Below are 19,819 nucleotides of genomic sequence, written 5' to 3'. Positions count from 1 at the left end.
CAAGAATAAGCTCCATCTGGCCAAATCCTGCCAAAGACTATTTTATCCAAGCAGCAGGTTTCTCCCTTCCATACAGGAAGGGGTAAGCAAATGCCAGTTCAGAACCAAAAGCGCTCTCTCCTTGGGATTACTTGGGGTTTACTTCACTGATCTGGTATTTATTTGAAGATTACAAACACTCTCAAACATGGTTTGTGGGTCTCCAGAGTCTTTCAAAGCTTAAAACTCCTCTCTTTAATGAAAGCTGAAAAAGACAGGATAAAAAAGTAGCTAGATGCTACCGGTTTTCCTTTCAGCAGAAATAAGATTATATGACAATTTTTTCTTTTCAATTATCCTAATAACTTTTTTTGGAGCCCACCACAAAACTCCCTGGAGCACTTTTATAATAGGCATGACATTTTAATACCTGATCCAGTACTTCCATAGCCACACAAATAAGAGAATTGAAAGTACGCTATTTTAAAAACACATTACAAGATTTCTACCATATAATAGCAGCAGATGGAATAAAAAATTAAGAACATTTCATATGGCTTTCCTACCATCTTGTGTTACATTTCTGAAATATTTAATTACTGCTAATCTGGCATGGAAATAATGTAACAGAATCAAAAACTAATCACAAAGAGAAAGGCATTTTCTTCTGAAAGAGGAGCAGAAGAAAGAAACTTCAATATAAAGTTAATGAACACCTCCTACTCATTTGCATTTCCTGTGCAAAGCTTTTTAAATTACTGGAAGAAAAACCTCTGAAGTAATTTCTCAGGCTGGACACACCACTCTCATGCAGCTACTTGAAATCCTTATCTGTCGCCCAACAGTCAGCCAAAACACAAGTCAGAAAAGGTTCACTGTAACCCTAAACAACTTCTTAAGCTGCAAAATTAAACCAGTTCAATGAGAATTCCCATATAAGATATGCCTCTGCATGGGACAAATTCTTCACTGTTACAGATAAGATATTATCAAACAACAGCAATCAGAAAATACAGTTACTCAATATTAATCAAAACGCATTTGATACACATGTTTATGGGATGCATGTGTATCTAATGCCATTCAAATCAGTGAACCCTCCTTGTGTGAAGGACTTTGAAACTTGATACTTTATCCAGGGTATAATTAGAATGCCCTAATCATGGAGAAAAGCACCAGTATTAAAAACAGCTGACCTTCTCTTCTTGTCCTCCCTTCCCACCCACCCCCCCAAAACACTGACATAATTTACCCCAAACCAGGAAAAAACTGAACTGTTATTATTAACTGAGCAGAAGATAAACAGGGGAAGCTGAGGCTCCATTATACAAATTGAAGGTCTTGAATCTAGCTGCAGTACAGAAATGAATCTTTAGCAGAATAAAAGCTCTGATTCATTACAGGACGTCAGCTCCTCTGAACTGTTCTGTAGCTCTTAACTGCATGGACCCCAGCAACAAGCCACAAGCAATTCTAGCATCCAGCACAGGACTGAAGGAACCAGGAGTCTTCTATCTACCATACAAGCATGTGGGTACTTCCCATAAATCTCCAAAACAGCTGTTTTCAACAACAGAAATGTCTAACTCTCCTGGGAGTTGGTTGGAAGACAAAGACAATGGGGTGATGTGCCACAACAGCAATATTGACAGCAGTATTGATGTGTGTTCCTCCCTGCTTACCCACTCACAAACTGGACAGGCCTTAATGCAGCAGAGATAATCAGATGAGCCAAATGAGATATTTCAAAGTGGCCAGGCAGGAGCCAGTTCCAGTAAAAAGTCCTAAGCAGACTGACACATCATCCTCTGGAAGCAAAAGCATGCCTTTCCAGGGTGCAGCACTCACAGGAATGGTTTGGGCTTGGTTGGTTTGTTGGGGTTTTTTTTCATACTCTTAGAATTTTTCATCTTTCTTTTTACAAGCCTTTTTCATACTACTTCAAGTTTACTGCGTCAAAATATGAGGCAAATGAAGGAAGGAATTTCTGTAAATAATTCTCTTCCAAAGAATAAATAAGAACATGCATCACAGAAAGCTGTGGCAGAAAAGGAAGCACTGCAGACAAAGTAGCGAACTGTTCAGACATTTAACAACTTTTGTATGAGAAAGAATTCCTAAACATCATTTGTTTATAAAGTTCTGTGTTTGAACAGCAGGGAACTAATATAAACAAGTAACTAACAAAAAACTTATTAGAGGCAAAATACTAACTAAAGCTAATTTAAAATAATATTAAACGCTAAAATACTGCCAGTAAACCAAGATGGTTGTGTCACATCTATGCCTTCAAAGCAGAAACAGTCATGTGGTGTTTAAAAGCAAGTCCAATTAATGTCAATTGGAAAAAAGAAGGAAGTTCACTGCCTTCCACCATCACCATCACTGTACTGCCAGTATCAATCAGAATTCTTTTACATAAGATGTGGGTTGCAAACTACAAGTCAGTTCTACTTTATTTCACATTAATTGTATGGGATTTTCTGTAATCTACTGTGCTGCATACCAAAGGAATGCAAGTTGTACCTATAAAGTCACTAGTTTTAAAAGGTGAAGGAATTTAAAAGCTATGTAATTCACAAAGAATTTGAACAGTACAATGCTGAATAATATGAATGTGAACTTAGAAGGTTGCACTTGAGATGGGATTTTCAAAAACTGAAAGAATTTTGCTGCTTTTAGGACTTTCTTTCAGATGAAATACTGGTAAAGCTACTACCACTAAGCAATGTTATTGTAGAGAGAAGGAAGAAGGAATAAAGGGTAGGACAGCCTCACAGGCCTCTTACAATGTACAGATATCAAAAAATACTACAAGGCAAGTTTAAAGGATTTTTAGTAAGTAGAGCAGAAAGCCATGCTGGAAAGAGTAAAAGCTGCACTTGTAAGTATCAGGATGTCATCCACACTTATGCAAGGAAAGAAATGCAGAGGTAACACTGAGTTCCAGCAAATGGCAAACAGCTTCTCAAACATCCTTACAAAGGGAATGCTACATACTTGAACAGAAACTTGCCTAACAGAGCCCATCTAATTTATTAGGACCTGGCCATTTGGTATCCATCTTCCTTATCCTTCTCCTCTACAGTTAATGAATTTACTTTTCCCCCATTTGTGACTTCTCACTCTTTTCCATGCCCTTCAGGCAAACACACCTTCTCCCTTGTTTGACAGAGAGGTGATAGGGCTGCAACAATCATACTTAGTGTAAGTAATGAAGAAGACACTCTCAATTTGCAAACAATACAAAAAAAATGGGGAATGAGAAACAAGTATGTTCTAAAATTTATTAAAGCTTGAAACAGAAACCATCACTAACAAGAGAAAATTATACCTCCTCACTGAGCAAATGAAAAATATTTACTCGAAGAAAATAACTTGTATTTCCCTACTTTCACATTATTCACATCCTATTTTCAGTTTACCATGTAAAAGGTTGCCTTACCTCACTTAGATTTACCTGAAAACATAGTATTTTCCCTAGAACACAGTACTGACAAGGAAAATGCCTTATAGGAACTACTACTTTGTATTAAGTTGTAGTATTTCTGGTACTGAAATACTCTTTCACAAATCTGCTCTTTGATCAAGTCTCATTAGGGCACAGCCAACACTCACCAGCTTTGATTTATTTAAAGAGTGTTGTCCCATGCTTGAGAGGTCACCCCTGTGCCTCAACATCAGTTCCCACCACGCCTTCCGGGATAGTAGACCTGGCAAAAACCTCTTCAGCACAGTTCTTAAGATTCTGGCAGCAAGAACACAGAGCTAAGTAACACAGTGGGCAACACCTTCATATGATCTCACCTTAGCACTATGAATCAATCTCTGCATTCCACATCCCATTTCAAGAGCCAAAGTTCTTAATTCCATCACTTAACTTAGATCACAAGAGGCAACCTGAGCATCTTCCCAAAGAATTGCACAGGGGTAATCAAACCAAAACCAGCACCAAAACGAAGCACACAGAGATAATACATTTGCTTTTTTGATCTTACATGATCAGTTAAAAAACATTACACAGGAGACAAGCTCTGTAGAAAATGCTCGTTTTCTCCTATGTGCCACTGCAGTCGGATTTGAGGTCGAAGTTCTCAGTACTAACTGATGTTAAAATACATTTGGTAGAATGGCCTGTTTATTCACATTACTCACTAAAAATTAATACACATTCCCCTGACTTATATAGCTGGTTTGGGTTTGTGTTTTTCTGTGCAAGAAAATACTGGGTAAAATGATCCACATTCTGCTTTAAAATAAACTTCTTTAAACCAGCTGTTTGGCAACACCAATTATAAGACTCAAACAATAAAATTTTACATGCGTTTCAACAAAAACTTCTAACAACAGTTTGTGTTTTGTGAAAGTTGACTTCAAGGAGACTGTATCAAGGCAGTGCAACAGTTTTTGATAGAGGAAAACAAATACAAACTCCACAAACAAACAGGAAAAGGCAAGCATACGTGAGTGGTACAGTAAACCTGAGGTCTTAACACTAATTAGGTGTATATACATGCAGAGAGTAAAAAGAAAACCCCTAAGTCTGCAACATACCAGATACACACCAAGTGTATCTGTCCTGCCCAAGGGATCTAGCATAACTGCTATTTCAGGACATAAAAAAAACTCTGCCTATTAATATTTCTGCGAAGTGCCAATTTACCCGGCAATATCTAGGCTAGTAATACTCAGATGGGGAATCTACAATTCCAAAAGAGAAGCGTCTTTGCAAAAATTTAACTTCTACTCTTGAGCCAGATCTGGGTCAACTTAGCTCACTCACATGAAACCCAGATTCAGAAGATGATATAACAGGGGACTGTCAAGGAAAGCAGCAGTGTACAGAGGTGAGATGCTGCCACTCCAAAATGAAGTCAAGCATCGATCCTGTGCAACAAGGACAGCTCTGACAAATGGGCACACATTTCCAAAAGCAGCAGGCAAAATTTGTTTTACAGGAAAAGATTATTCAGCAGAGAAAAATAAATTACAGCAAAATCAACTACTTCAAGATTCTACTCTTGTTTTCCCTACTCTACTCAAGTATTCCAGATGCCAATGTTAGAGAAATCTGAAGGTATAGATTCATTAAAAGAACAAGTAACAAATACAATACCATGGGATATTTAACTGAAGCAGAAAATATTTCACAGATTTTATCTGAGCAAATAATTTAAAGCAAACAGCAGGTAAGCCCAAGAGCAAATTTTTACTCCGTATCAGTCACTGGAAACAAGTTATTTATAATTGCTATTGGTTCAAGCTTACAATGGCCATCTGCTAAATTAATCTGTAAAGAGAAAGGCTAACGTAACTTATATATCAAATCTCTTTAGATGAGAAAACTGACCATGTTAAGATAGAAATATGCCTTAAAAGAATGAACTTGTTTTACCAGAATACAATAAACCTTTTGATTTATGCGCTTTGCCTCTTCAACCAAGGATATCACAAACCCACAGCCAAATATAATAGCGATTTCTAGAAATACAACAGAATAAAGGATGCTCTGAACTACCATTTTTAAAAAGTTAAATTTTCCCAGCAGTGACACATACACACAAAGAAATACCCCATGCTCAGTGTGCTCTCTTGATGTGCCTCTCTACACTCAGCTTCAGCTTTGGTGCTATTTTGCTGCCACACATGTAGTAGCACCTGAGAGAGAGCTGTGCTACAGGATGTTCACAGGCAGCTGTGTGAGTACATGTGAGTTATATGCAGCTGGACACCACAAAATAGTAAAAAATATTATGCATGCCATGTGGATGCTCTGTGCAAAAGAGCACAAACCAAGCGAAAGAGAAATTTGTATCCCACAGCATCTATCTTCTCCAGCCATCTAAGAGCTATTTTTAAGGAATAGTTATGTAACTAACTAAGTAGAACAATTTTTAGATTAATGGGTTCTATTTTCACCCCCCCAGATAAGAGGATAGAGCAATATTCCAGAACAGCAGTCACGTAAACAGGCAACTTGACTTGGTTGAAATAGAAGTATGAGTGAAAACCTATACTGCCACAGGGAGTTTCTTTTCTGGTTAATTGTCTCGTTTTTCAGAAGTCCAGATCTTAACTTGCATTTGCCCTTTTATGAAGGCCATCTACAGCTTCCAATTCCATTTTCCAACAACAAGCACTTAACAGTGAAGACATGAAGAAATCAAATATCCCCCTAGGACCTTCTTTAAAAGTAATAGCTAAAGGGGAAAAAATACTGTGGATGCCACAATATATCTGTTCTCCTTCCTTTCAGTATCTGTAAGATACCCATGCCTCAAATACCATCTACTTCAACAGCCACCAGATATCCTCCTCTCGCTGGGATTATTTTTTCCTCCCTAGCTAGGGATGACTCAAAAAACCTAGAGTAACTTAGCCCATCAGAACAGAAATCCACCCCTGCCCTCCAGAGCGGGATAATTCTAAATATTTTTGTTCTCTGTAAGAGAACACCCAGTACCAGGTACATACATACCCTTTCCTATACCAAAACAGATGCAAGTTGTGCTTTCTCAGTCTCCACAGGCAACTTATTTGTATTATCCCAACTCTCTGTAACTTACCTCTGATGCCATCTCCTAAAACATTCCCAGGTTAGCCAGGCTGATACCTTTCAGCAACAAAACTACCTCACCTAAGACATGAAGGGCAAAGGATGGGCACATGAAGACGAACTCACATGAGGAGAGTTAAGAGACATCCTCTAACACAAGAGACCAGAGCAAAACCTGAGGGCTCCCAGAGAGTACTGTCATTCCAGAGAGTTAAAACTCTGGATCATCAAGGTATGTCATCCACATCCACATACTTCACATTTTCTTCATAACTACAGGTAGAAGCAGAGCCCTCAATTCAATGTCAAGTAACTTTAGAAGGTTAAATCCCACTTTCAAGGAGACTGGAGCTTCTGGCTATGTTTTTGAGATAATTACCCACTAATGACAATTTAATCTCTCTTTCTACTAAGACTTTTTATTGAAATAATTAAAAATTAATTAAATATTAAAATATTTAGATTCAACTGGTACCTGTTCTGCTTTAGATTCAACTGGTACCTGTTCTGCTCACCCCAGAGCAGCATATCTCTTGGTTTACAGCCTACCAGGAATAGCTCTAACAGGACCAGCACCCTTCAGTTTTATGCCAGGCTACACAAGTGGGGAAGAGAGAATACACGTTCATTTTTTCTCTCAATCTTACACTTCAGCTTCATTTCCTCCACTGATCTCCCTCAGCTGAGCTTTGCACAGTAGTCATCCTTCTAGCTTACCTCTATATTCTCCATTTGGGAGCCCCAGCTCAAATCATAGAACAGAATCATTTTGGTTGGGAAAGACCTTCAGGATCATTGAGTCCAACCATTAACCCAGCACTACCAAATCCTACACTAAAACCATGGCCTCAAGCACCATACCTACACATTATCTTTTGAAAACCTCCAGGGATGGTGGCTCATCCACTTCCCTGGGTGTAGCCTGTTCCAATATCGGACAGCCCTTTAATAGGTAACTCTTCCAATATCACACAAACTTCTGCACAATTAGAACACATGTACATTTACTCAGATGGAAACAGAAATCCTTTTACAGGCAGAAGCAGGTGCTGTGAGCAGCCACAGCAGTGAGACTGTCATGGGTCCACTGAGGCAGGAGGGGATACTGCTTGCTGGCTTCCACTGCTTCCTAGCAGGACTGTCCCTGTCTGACTCCTTCCTCCTGCCACAGACCAAGGTCAGCCCAGGTCACCAAGCACAGCCAGCCTGCCTTGCTGCAGCACCTCTTGGAAGCACTTCATGGGCCACGAGCAATTCACTTAATACACTTTGTGAATGCCTAGATCAAGCAGTAATCCCTTCCAAGGGCCAGAAATCATCCCCAGCAACCTCAAAAATTCAATGGTTGCCTCAAGAATAACTTAACTCACTGGGGAAGTCTCTCCTTCAGATGCCGATCCCCAAAAGGTAAAAGAGATGGTAATATGTTAACAGTAGCTAATATTCAACTGGAGTAGGTCTGTTGCAGACCTAGCAGTCTACTTAATTACTTACCAAGATTTGGGGAAAACTACAATATTTAAATAAGTAATTGGGGGAAAAAATCCAAAACCATTAGTAAAACCGTGTGAAGTAAATACAGAAAGAAGTAAAATACAATGTCACAGAAGTAGCTTTAGCACTGTTTTCCAACGTTTATATTCCTAGCTTTGCTACTCTACCCTTCATTTACCATACACTAATCTCACCTTCCCTTAAAGTTTCTTAGACACATCAGGGCTTTGATAACAAATTAACAGCCTAGTCCACATGTAGGCCACCATCTGGAACCCAGCTCAGGTCACAGAGGATTAACTTTAAATTGGATTTTAGCACAGCTCTATATCCTACAGAGGAAGTCACTTTTTATACTTCAAAAATTAAGCATCATTATCTGTATTTTCCAAATGAAGAACAGGAGACAAACTCTTACAACTAGACTAATGTCACTTAGTAAACTCTACCTACTTCCTCCCACTGCTCTTTACACTGAGCAGTACTGGCTACCCTGGTTACCTTTTTAAATTTCAAAAATTCAAGCAAAACAAAATAGTAATAAACTTTGGGGAAAGGAGTGCAAGACCCACCTGGAATTCTCATCATTTTCCGATAGCAAGATTCCTATTACTAAGAGAAACATTTCTGAAAGCAACAGTGGCAACAAGAAGGTATGGAAGAGTTTCTGATTTCCATCCCACAAAACTGATTACAATATAATCAACAGATGTGGAAAACCCTTTGCTTTTGTGCACCATCTGGCTTTGATTGTTTTGACTCCATCTTTTAACATAGTATTTTTCAGGCACACCTGTGGTGCCGCGACACTGACTACTAGTAACAGAGAATTGCTCCAATTCTAACACAGAATGTACCTACAGCAGAAAACAAAGAAAAGAGATTCTTAGTTCTTTACTGCCCATAAACAACAACTCTTCCAGGACCCTCAACCTTCACACACCCTGAGGACTTAATTTTAGGTGTTTTTTGGATGACAGTTGATAGCTTGAACAAATGTCAATGTTACACAAGTGAAATTAGGAGTGCTAATTCTGAGGGTGTATTTAGAACCAAACCTCACACTCTTTGGAAGATTCCTGTACTGTAAAGAACAAGCCTCCACTCCAGAAGGGAACTATTACTTGTTTATATGTCCATCAACAAAGAAGCCATGAAGGATAATTTTAAAGACTGGAGGAAAAAAACCCCTCAAACTTCATGCCTGCATTAATTCTTAAGAGTGTATTTTCACTGCTAGTAGTCTGTCTGTAACGTAAAGACAGTTCTATATTACAAAAATTAACCTGTATGTCACATTATTATAGAAATATCCTGAAAATTAAAGGTCATTTGTGCCCTTTAACAAGACTGGCTGAAAGACCTGATTTTCACTATAACCAATGCTTAAAGAAACTGATACTGAATCAGGAGAGAACCACATAATGACCAGTAGAGTATTTTATCACAGCTTTTCCTAATGGAGATATTTAGCTTTGTAAATAATTTCTAAAATATTTTTTTAAAAAAATTAACAGCAGTTTAGAGCTTCTCTATTCTTTCACTGGCAATCTATTTCTAAAGCTGTTTTCCCCCCCACTTCCTGTGCCAGAAGAGTTTAGTGCCCTGACATTATAATGGCTTGGAAAATTTTATGATTAGCACACTAATTAAATGAAAGCAATATATCCAACTAAATAATAAAAGCAAGAAAATATAAGTAATTAATTATGAAAAATGCTTAAACAGAATGTTTCTCATCCTGAAAGACCAGAAGTTCCTTTGCCAAATTGCATAAATGTCAGGCACCATTTGGTCTACTGAATTCATCCTCCCTGGAATGAAACACACTCACTACAATTTATATCAGCAGTCTCAGACTAAAAGACTTGACCTACTGTAGATAACAGAACTCTAACCCAACTACATCTTGCATATTAGAGAAGATTTCTGTAGTCATTTAAGACAAAACATGTAAAGCATTCAAAACAAAAAAGAAGACACTACACACACAAAAAAGGAAGTCCTTCCTTGGGGCAGTTTGAGATTTGATCACCATATCTGTAGAAATCAATCTGGCATTTCAATTCCCAACAAAAAGGTTTACTTAGCACCTGAATGGGATTGACTGGTGGCTCCCAATGGAAATGGCTGGTTCACTGCCAACATACCTCCCTGAGTACCCAGGGAATCTCCACCACTACTGAACACAGCCCATCACACACAGAGAATATCTCATGACATAAAAATTGCAGTTATTTTAAGTGCTACTACCTGTATTGCCACCCAGTTTTAGACTTCATTTAAAATAAACAGAAGAGTGGTTCACTGTTTACAGACAACTAATAAGCCTGAACACAAACAATCTGAATAACATTTTCCTTCAAAGGGTTTAGTGATCACTTCTCTCTGCTCCACAGGAATACTGGAAGACAGAGTTTTTATGTTCTTTTTGTTTTCTGTAATGTCCACAATTGAAAGTACAGAGCAAGAGGTGGGAGAGCTGAAAATGTTTCAGTTGCTGCCTTTGATAATGGAAAGAATTTAGTGTTTACAAATTCATTTCCAATTGTTGGCTCATACATTTGGATATTTATAGTACTTATCAGTATGGCACCCAAGCACATACGCAGTGCTCTGATCCCTACAAAGAAAACGAAACAAAACTGTTTCTTCTCTGCTCTCCAGCCTATTAAGGAACACCTCAGTTAAGGTATTACTAGCACAGTACATTCCAGAAATTAGAAATAGAACTCTTTTCAAAGGATAGACTCAATTTCAGATCTTATATTTTGATCAGAACAAGCAGGGACCAAAGCCAATCTTAAAAGTTGGTGCGGTAGACTTGATACCTGATCTCTGGCTCTGAAATAAAGTCAGTTCCATAACCAGTAGCTAAGAAAGTCTGAATTGTATACTTACAGAGAGCATTTAAATTTAAAAGAAAAAATAAATTAAATCTGTCTAATTACGTTAATAACTGAAGTCATCTTGCACCCCAGAGAAACGCAAGACAGTAACTTTGCGCAGTGCGGTATCCACAGCGCTTTCCAGGGTTACCCAATAGCACCAGTAAATCCCTAACGCAGCAGACTGTAATGGCATTCAGCCCACATCCTAGCTACCAGGATGAAATCTGAAACTCTGCAAAGGGTAGCAATTTTAGAAGCTACACACAGATCTTCATATCCCTGCTCAAGTGGTGTAAGGTTATTGATGCACTTCAGCTTCAAAAGAGAGGTCAACACAAATGATTTTTGAGAATCAAAACTACCGTGCTTCACCTTGCACAGAGTATTTTTATAATCACACGCTGCTTAATTCCCTTTTGCATCTTGGGCTAACAATTACAGGCAAATTAGACACAATTAAAATAGTGAAATAGTGAAGCAGCAGAAATAACTGTATAAACAACAATTATAAACACTGAATGCAAGAACAGCTTAACAGAACCTCCAAATATCTTTATTTACCCTGTCTTTTTGTAATGCACTTTATTTTTAGATTTCAATTTATATCTTTAGTTATTACAGGCCAAAAATATTAATGATGTTGGAAAAACAAGCATGGTAACTGTTGTGTAAATATATATATGTATATATACATATATATATGCAAACAGAAACTCTCATATAAAGCATATCAAAAAATTTGTTTATATAAGCACATGGAATAAACTGATTTAACCACCCTTACAAATCAGTAAGCTTCAGAAGAAAACAAACAAAAAATAATCTATGCTTTTTCAAGTCTGGTTTCAGACTTCTGAAACAGAACTCCACCAAGTTATCCTGCTTCATCAAGTCCCACACTTACTTCTCCACAGTTGGAATAACATCCACCCATGCGAGCATCGGCCTAATTAATGTTCTTTAACTTTTACAGTAAATTAAGGGTACACTCCCAGAAATATATATAAACATGAACTTTTGGCCATAAGTCACACGTTTTATTAATTTTACTAGACTATACTACCTGCCAGAACCAACTGAAGTGAATACTCACATATAGTCATATTTTTACCTACTTCCGAATTCCCATTTCATTCCAAAACTTCAGAATTATATAATTAGAGATTCTGAATTATTCATATTCTTCACTTCCTTCCAAAAAAAATCCATTACAATTTCCATTAAGGATTAAATAAATGTTAATTTCCATTAAAAAAAAATCTACTCAAAGGTAAACACAAAATTTCAATTTTTGTTATTCACTCATCATGTCTACATATAGACCACATCTTCAAACCCCACAGGAGTTTGGTTACATCACTTATTGACATCATCTTAACATGTAGAAAAACAATGCAACTATCCCAGACCTCATTTTGCAAAAGAGAACAAGGAAAAAAATCAGCAGGAATGGAAGGAAGAAAGTACTACTGCACCATCTCTTAAAGACATTCTAAAAGCTGAAATACTACCATTACAGATCATGGACTGTCCCTTCTTTTATTTACATAACATACTGTTCTTTTTAAGTGAAGACCCAAGTGTTACAAGAATTGAGCCATCTAGAACAGCAGAAATTATAGATTTTAAAACAGGAATTTAAAACAGTACTTTTCTTTTTTTTTTTTTTTCCTTTGGGACTGAAACTCTAAAAATAGAAAAGCAATGAACTGGACAGTTGTGTACATAAAACTAACCCATATGGGCCTCCATATGGGGGTACTGAAGTCCTCTGTCATAAGTCTCCTCAGTGTCAAGTAGTAAGATCATCTGAATACCTGATCAAGGTGAGAAAGATTTCATGTAAAGGCTTGAATGTGGAAAGCATATCTACCCTGTGGGATGCTTGAAGTCAGATTTGTTTTCTCCCTCTTCTTCCTGAACTCCACTAGGAGAGAAGAGACTGGGGAGTAACGAGACCTGAAAAGGAATACCAAACCAGGGGACATTGATATGGATTGAGGAGAGAGAAAAAAAACCTAAGATCCCCGTCAAACATGTCCCAGGGAGAGCACACTTCCAGTTTTACACAAGCCATGAATCACTTCACTCAGAACCTTTCTGAAGCTGTTATTAGTCAACAGATATCTAAGCAACCACCACAAAAAAACCCCTGCACTGTTTTCACAGAATCAGAAAACGTTTCACAGAATCGGAGAACAGAAAGGGCCTCAAACCAACCTCTCTGAAGTGTTTTCTCTTCACATGGGATTTTGGTTTTATCATGAGCCTTTTTTCTCCTGGTCTAAATAGGGCAGAAGAGTAAAAACCAAAAATTCTGCACTTTTTATTTGAATTCTCTTAGTCTCTAAAATTTTTTCAAGTAGACTTCTTTTGTATACGAAGATTTCTCTAACACATCAGGAGAGCCACAACCTCATTATGGATGCCCTAGTGAATCCAATTCCCTTTCTATGCGGTCTGAACATATTTTTAGTTCCATTTTCTAGCTGAGCTAATTAGCTGAGCTAGCTATCAAGCTAGCCTGCTATCGCTCTCAACAGCAAAGTATAACTGCCTGCAGATGGCTGATGCAATGAGAAAGAAAGAACTACTTTTAACCATATCACCTCTCTAAAGAAAAGCTTACTGCAGAAACACCTTTCACACAGTTAAGAAGTGTCTGTTCCTTTAAAATTTTTATGTAAAATAAAACAATAAACTATAATCCTGTCCTGAATCTCTAAGTACTCCTACAGAATAAAACTTACAAACAGGAAAACTGAAAACCTCCAGCCACTTCATACAATAAATGCCATTGTTTAAAATCAATCAAGAATGTTCTGTTTTTGAAAATACAAAATATTTTTAGCCTTTGACAGGGATAGACTAATCCCTGATGGAAAAAGATGATGTGCCACTAAGAGTTTATGTTATAACAACTTAAGAAAAATGCACACAATACAGTCTTCTGATTCACAGACCAACATCAAGACTAAAATCATCCTGTATGCTTAAGAATAGCAGCCCAAACACAGGGGCATACTCAATGCAAGATGTATCAAAAATACATACATATATTTAAACTCGGATTTATAGTCTTTAGACTACAAAAACAGCAGGAGATAATACAAACTGGTACACAGTTTTGGCCAGAAAAAAAACCCAAAAACAATAACAATCCACTCTCACACCTCTCCTCCACCTCAAAAAATACATAAATGTCAGATTATTTTGTTATATTGTCTTATTTGTGGTTATTTTGTTATTTTGACTGCTACTACCAGGAATAGTGTGTCAAATAAATTTAACTAATTTAACTATCTGACAAGATGAAAGCAAAATTTTTTCCACTTCCATCCCTTTTTCAGGGCCATACTATCAAATGCAGTGTGTTGTGATCTCAAAATTGGAATGCTATTGTTTTCTGGTACATTAAGCTCATGGGGGAAAAAACCCAGCAACCTCTTCAATCCATTCAATTTGTTGGCAACATCCTTATAAACTTTCTATCCAATGCTGCAAGAGTGTAAAAATAAAGTCCAGTCATACTGAGGAACAAGGCATAAACTGTAATGTGAGAACAGTTAACAAGGAGGGAGATGCTATTTATGTTTATGTCATTCATAAACATAACTAATTCCTTCCAAACACATTTCATTGTTACCACTTTTTCCATTACAAGGTTTAAGCACAGGGAAGAACAGCAGCAGAGAGAACAGGGAACAGAAGAGGGTGTAATTCCTGAACATCACAGGAATTCTGGAAACTAACCAAGAAGAAACTGATATAAATTTAGAAAGGTTACTCCAGTATGTTTTCCAGTTTTCATTGTTACAACAAAAACCTTAGAAAATGCTGCAAAGAAGACTGGTGTCAGAGACATTTTTAGCATTAGAGCAATAAAACACTGCCTTTTTCCCTGCCTTTAAGGACAGACTTCATTTTACTCCTACACAGACACCTAAGTTGCCTTCTGTTTTTTTCTGATCTTTCTACTTAACAGACATTTTTAAAAACAATATATACATACACAAAAATATGCTTTAGATGTATAAAATCAACACTTCCTACTTGGGATGCCTCAGAAGTGTTTTTCTGCAGACAAAGCTTGAGTATTCACTACAAAGCTATTTGTTATGTAAGTCGTATTTACTTATATAAGCCGAATAAGGCATAATCTTTTTAACCTATTGTACAGGAATAACTGTACTAGAACATGCTCCAGGGGCAAAGAAGACCTCTGTATAGCTGACAACACTTCTACAATGCTCACTTTCATGACTGCCCCCGCTGACACAAACACAGACATTGTCACAGCAAAGTCTTATCTGCCAGCCCTAAGAGGAAGAAAAAAAACCCAAGAGATTTCTTTCACCATGTTTCGCATTGGGAAAAACCCACACCAGTTTTCTTTCTAAATCTGATGAGGTAAGAAACATTTAAGATGGTAAAAAGGAAAAAGAAAAAAAAGCACTGTTATAATAAATAATAATTGCTTTTAAAACAAACCAATCACAGTTCTCCAAGGAATTTAACATATCAAAAGCAACAAACTTAGCACATATTCTGCCTGAAAAAATCAGGGCAGCTGTTAACAACCACCACTCAAGTGAGGGTACTGCAAACAAATGCCCCAGGAGCAGACAGGCAGACATTCTCGAGGCTTTAAGCCCTGCCCCCTCCACTACCACTCCCCACTATTCAAACTTTCACTCCACCCCAAACCTGGGCTAACTGATCAGACTTGTCATTTCCTGTGTATTTCTCACTTCCTCTTACAGACCCCTAATTCCCCTAATGTAAAGAAAGTCAGAGATGAAGGAAGTGAGATGGAGTAACCGTGCTTCATGCACAAGTGGTCTCTGCACATTGTTCTTCCTCACTGCTGCTTTTATACTGTCAAAACTGATGTAAAAACTCCATCTGACTTATCACAGAAACACAAGGAAGGCCCTGAAAAAGGTTTTCTGTAACAGCCAGCTTTTATGTTCTACTTCAAAGGGAACTTTTACAGAAATTACATGTTATCAGTACACTGAAATCATGGTGAAAATAAAGGCTGACATTAAATACGTTAACTGGACTTTACACTTAGCAAAAAGTTTAATCTGTGCATACGTTACAGTAGAAACAGAAGTTTCTACTTTTATTCAGAAGTCTGCTGAATAAAAACTTAGAGCAAAGTATAAGCCCTCCAGAAACCAGCAGTCTTGTAAAACTCTTAAAAATCAGAGATTTACAAACTTTTTATGGGGGATAGAGTGTGCTCTGTCAAGCCCCAGGCTAGAATGCCAGGCGGTGGTAACGGGTTTTTTCTGGCTACAAGGGACTTGTGGCCTACATCCCAAATGCCTGTGACTAAGTGCACTATTCTGTCTATAGTGGAAAGGATTAAAAATGAATCCTGTGATTTCTTCAGATAAGGCTGCAAAAGCTACTTGAACATGTACATGAAATACTGAGTAGCCACAGATTGTTTCCAGTGTTCACAGAAAAACAGTCTAAGGCTACAACTGTTCCTCTCCGGCTTTTCTGAAACTGATCTCGCTCCTGCTCTCCTTCATGAGATCCTGAGATACAGAACTGCTGAGCACAGGTCAGAGAGTATTCTTTGGCATTATAGTAGCAAGGAAAAGTGAGAAGTCCTCCCTGAAATCCCTCGGCAAAGATGCATGATTGGCACACCCAGGTCTCATGATACTAACTTAGGTACAGGCGAGCATTGTGCAATCCTCCTTGTTTTTCCTCATCAGAATGTCAGATACCCACCACACTCTAAAAATACAGATTACAGGACATTAAAAACATCTACCTGATATTTCAGCTGAGCATGATGCAAATGACATGGAATAAGAGGCAGAAACTGTAGAGAGTTTGGCTGGGAGAGGGGTCATTTCCTTCACAGCAGTCCCTATAGTGCTTGTTTTGGTAACGTAGCCCTGTCTCTGCTTTTGCTGAGAAGCATTTACAATGCACCACGGCCTCTGCCACACCAGTGAGGGGTGCGCAAGAGGTTGGGAGAGGACACAGCTGGGACAGCTGACCTGAAATACCAAAGAGATTCCATACTATGTAATGTCGTGCTCAGCAATGAAACTGAGGGGCAGTTTTTTTCCAAAGAATTTGCTGCTCAGACTGGCTGGGCATCAGGTGGTGCTTTTACATCGCAATGTTGATCCACTTTTTCTTTCATTATTAAACTGTCTTTATCTCAGCCTTGAAGTTTGTGAGGTTTTTTTCTTGTTTTTTTGCTGTTCTGAACCTCTCCCCTATCCCACCATTTAAACATTCTGGTACAACTCTGTGACATAGCTCCAAAATGCATCATATGACAGAAATAACTTTTTGCACCCTAACCAAGAGAATGCCGCTATATTCTAAGTAAGCAGAACCTATTCGCACTGAGTTATTTCCAATTAGAACAACACAAGTAATTTTTCTGATAAATAACTACTGATGTTAGCTGAAGGCAAAATGCACCAACTTCACTGCCCAGAACATTTCCACTAGCCAGAGAAAAATCCTGATGGTATTTTTTATGTGAGGAAACTGAGCATACTGTAAGAGCTTGTTATCACAAAAACGGGCAAAGTATGAAGTTAAAGCAGCAGCTATTTCTCTCTGCAAAACATTAATGTATGAAACTAGTAAGTGCCTTTAGTTTAGTTCAAGCCAGTTTCAAATTCAGAGTACCCAAGTATGTCACTGTTACTTGAAGCAATTTTTCCATCTTATTTTAGTAGAAAATTTTTAGATAATTTTTTCCTATTCATTAAATCCTGGGAACAGGCTACTAGAATCTGAAATAACCCTTAATTTTTATTTTTTTTAATCCTAGCCCCCCAAAAAATAAACATCCAAACTTTGAGCATTAATCTTTATATTCCCATCAGCTCTACAGACACTTCATTCTAGCAAGCCATGGCAATACTACTTATAAGGACTAGAGACTAATACAGGCTTAAGTGCAGTGCACATTTCTGATGATCAGGGTAGATAATATCCAAGTAACACAATAACTCTGACTCACAGAGGGCTGGACACCGCTTCATAATGTGAGATTTGGCAAGCAGACAGGAAGGAAACGAGGAAAAATGCCTCAAACATGATTATTTTCTACCCTCCAAATAATCAAGCTCCTTCCCCAAGCATGTGCCAATACTTGCCAGGATCCAAGGGCATAGAGATAAACCTCAATTAAGATCAGGAACTTCTCTGAAAAGCCATCATCTTCCAAAATCACAGAACACAGTAGACAGCGAGCACTGCCAGGAATCAAGATCTAGGATCCTTGTGCTATTGCACTTTTGTGATACTCAAACTAATAGTACAATCAACATGTTTGACCTTATCAATCCCATTATTTTTTGTCAATCCCATTATTTTTAGCAGCAGAAGAAAACCCTTCTCAAGATACTTCATAATTAAATTCTTCTGCCTCCTGAAATTCAGTTCTGCCTTTTACTGTATTGAATAGTTATATTTATTAACTTTTCTTTCTTTTCTTTTTCTCCTTAATGGGAAAAAAAAAAGGCATTAGAATACGATACTTGGGATCTGCTGGAAGAAAGAGTGCTTGAAGTGCTCGAAAAAGCAAAACCAAGTAACTTTGATTCTGGCTGTTTCATGTTCCTTGGTATATAAAGAAACACTACAATTCAATTGAAATAATTAGTGGTTTTTTAATTCCTTAAAAATTATAGGCAAGAGACTCCTCTGGGTCTCATAACACTAAAACAAGTTCCTATTCTATCAGCTAAGCATTCCGGAGTTGTTGGAGCATTGTTAGAAAAGGGGGTTTATGAAACTGGCAGAAAACCAACTCCAAAAAAAGTAGTAAATCTGATTCTCTGCATCCAATCTCTCTCTTCCAGGAAAGCAACATTCTATGAATTTTCACACTATTAGCTTGCAACCAGAAACGTTAAATCATGAATTGCATGTAACAATAAGGGAGAAAGATTTGGGGATTTTCAGTTGCACAACAATCTTATCTTATGAAGGAAAATGTTTTGGTCTGCGAGAATCATGGGCCCTGTATCGTATCACATCAATATCCAGTTCTTATCCCTCCTGTCCAAAAGGCAAAACTCAGAATGCACACAAGGGAAAGAGCTCTGCTGGGGTTTACAGGCCATTTAATTTCTGCCAAGTCCCTGATTCTCTAATTAGGTAACCCAAATAAAAGTAGTCTCAAAAACACTTAAAATATACACCTCATATTTCTTCCGTAAGTGTTACTGAAAGAATGGTTGTACACAGGTATCACGATGGTGGTTAAAAATGAAGAGCAAAAGCTCACGTGAATCCAGAACAGGAAACAAACTGACAGGAAACAATAAAAATCCCGAACACATTAACTGCAATTTAAACAGATATAAAATGCCTTTTAATCTTTAAATTAAGAGCATTCTGAATTAAAAGTGTCAGATCTACCCAAACTAACATCCCCAATTTAAGGTTTATAAATTTCTGTCCTCAGGTCTCACAGTGCACATCAACATCATGCAATTTCAACAGTGAAACTCCACTGCCTATTTCATTTCCTAATTTTCCTACCTTCACACAACATAATACACAATTAATTGAATACATTTGAACACAAAAGGTTTCTTTCTCCTGTCTTTTTCAAAACCCATCTCCCCTTCAAACCACACAGGTGTGAGCCAAACACAAGAGGTACTTGTCTTTTTTTTTTTAAATCCTGCATTTTCAAAGAGAATGAATGCTCCTGAAATTAGTATGAGTAAGAAGATGAATTTGAAAGAACATTTAGGATGTTATGAAAAAATCTCAGCAAAAATGCATTTTAAATGCACCTGAGGTCCATTCCCTCCATGAGCATATTTATTAGCAACTGTGTCTGTACAAACACACTCAGGTGCAACCTTCAGAATTAAAGGATATGTAATGCTAA

The 19,819-nt window shown here is 37.6% G+C and overlaps 1 protein-coding gene across 1 annotated transcript in view; it reads right to left on the bottom strand.

Annotated features, from left to right (window-relative positions):
• Nucleotides 1-19,819, bottom strand: part of CEP85L (centrosomal protein 85L) — a 126,933-nt gene that overhangs the window by 62,492 nt on the left and 44,622 nt on the right. The window lies entirely within an intron of this gene.

This window comes from Zosterops lateralis (genome assembly GCF_965231275.1).
Source record: "Zosterops lateralis genome assembly, chromosome: 3".
Taxonomy (NCBI): Eukaryota; Metazoa; Chordata; class Aves; order Passeriformes; family Zosteropidae; genus Zosterops; species Zosterops lateralis.
Note: the sequence above shows the minus strand (reverse complement) of the source record. Positions and strands in the feature narration are given on the sequence as shown.